Raw genomic sequence first — 1,463 nt, 5'->3', positions numbered from 1 at the left:
GGGGGGGGGGGGGAGCAAGGGGGGCAGAAGGCACGCATGACTCCCCATTTCGCAGACGCACAAAAGCCCAGGAGGACCCTATGACTTCTCAAAGGCGCCACCCCAGGACAGTGGCAGGACGGTGAATGCAGGGCTCTGATTCCTGCCGAGTCTCCATCCTGCCTCCGGGATTCTCAGCGGGGTGGGGCGGGGCAGAGGTGCCAGGTGGGTGAGGACAAGGAAAAGGATGCCTTGAGGTGAATATCGGCCACCTGCAGGGTTTGCCTGCTTGACACTGAGGTCGCCGTGTCCGGCTCTGATGAGAGTGGGCGTCGGCCCCAGACCTGTGTCGGTCTTCCATCTGCCGTAGCCAGCCTCATCGTTGGTGTGGAGGGGTGTCAATGCCCGTTCTGTGCATCCCTACACCCTATCAGCTTCCACTGGACTCGCTGGGCCTCGTCACTCCTATTTTAAGCTCCACAGTCACCGAGTTGGACTTTGTACTGTATGAGGATGCTGGGGTGAGCTTCGGGGTAGAGGGGGCCCCAGGCCTCAGCCTCTCCTTCCATCTCCAGCTGAGAGGAACGGCTATTGATGGCTATCTTCACCCTCCTCCTCTGGGTTCCATCTACTGACCTGTGCTGTGCAGAGTTTGGGTCTTTGGTGCCGCCTGCTGTGGTCGGGACCTTAGGCACAGGGACCAGCCACTGGCGCCTCCCTGGCGAGCTCCGAGGGTGCGGGGGGTGGGGCCAGCTCTCTGAGTTTCCACTGTCTAAGACTCAGTTCAATTTAGACCGACGCATATGGTGGAAATTTGACAGGTGCCCACCTTCTCGCACTGTCCTCTGATCGCAGCGGATAGAGTCCTGTCTAAAGGGTCCTTCTCTCTGCCTCCATTGTCAGCAGCACTAACCCTTTCCCTGCTCCTGTGACAGAAAGAAGGACCCACACCTCCTTCTACTACAGTGAGTCGCATGGAAATGACTTACTGCTTAGCTGTGTGATGCTGAAGAGTAGAAGCAGGACATTTAGGGGAAAGACCTGGACGGTGGTGGTCTGAGAGATGAGTAAACCTTGTTGTTGGCGGTGGGACCTCAGTTGGCTCGGAGGAGACGTACGGATGGTATGTCGGGCAGCAGTGAGGACACTGGGCAGAAGGAAGCAGATGGGCAAAGATTCAGGCCACTCCTCAGTGGACGGGGCACCAGGAACTGTGCCCTGGGAGCCGGGATCGGGGAGGGAATGAGGGGCATGTGAAGGCTGCATTGTAAATGCAGACAGTCAGACCTGGCACAGTGAGACTGCGCTGACCCCAAATGAACCCTGGCCCCTTCTCGTTTTTGAAAGTTTTGTGATGAATCAGGAAGATAAACGGCACAGGCATCTCTTTAAGTGGCCACAGAGCTTCCCCAGCGCGTGGTGGGACGTGGGGGTCAGAGGCTCAGGGCTGACACACACACCTGAGTCCATCTCGGTTGCTGTGT

This window comes from Myotis brandtii, unplaced genomic scaffold, assembly GCF_000412655.1.
Source record: "Myotis brandtii unplaced genomic scaffold, ASM41265v1 scaffold154, whole genome shotgun sequence".
NCBI classification, from domain to species: Eukaryota; Metazoa; Chordata; class Mammalia; order Chiroptera; family Vespertilionidae; genus Myotis; species Myotis brandtii.
This window is presented reverse-complemented; position numbering follows the sequence as displayed.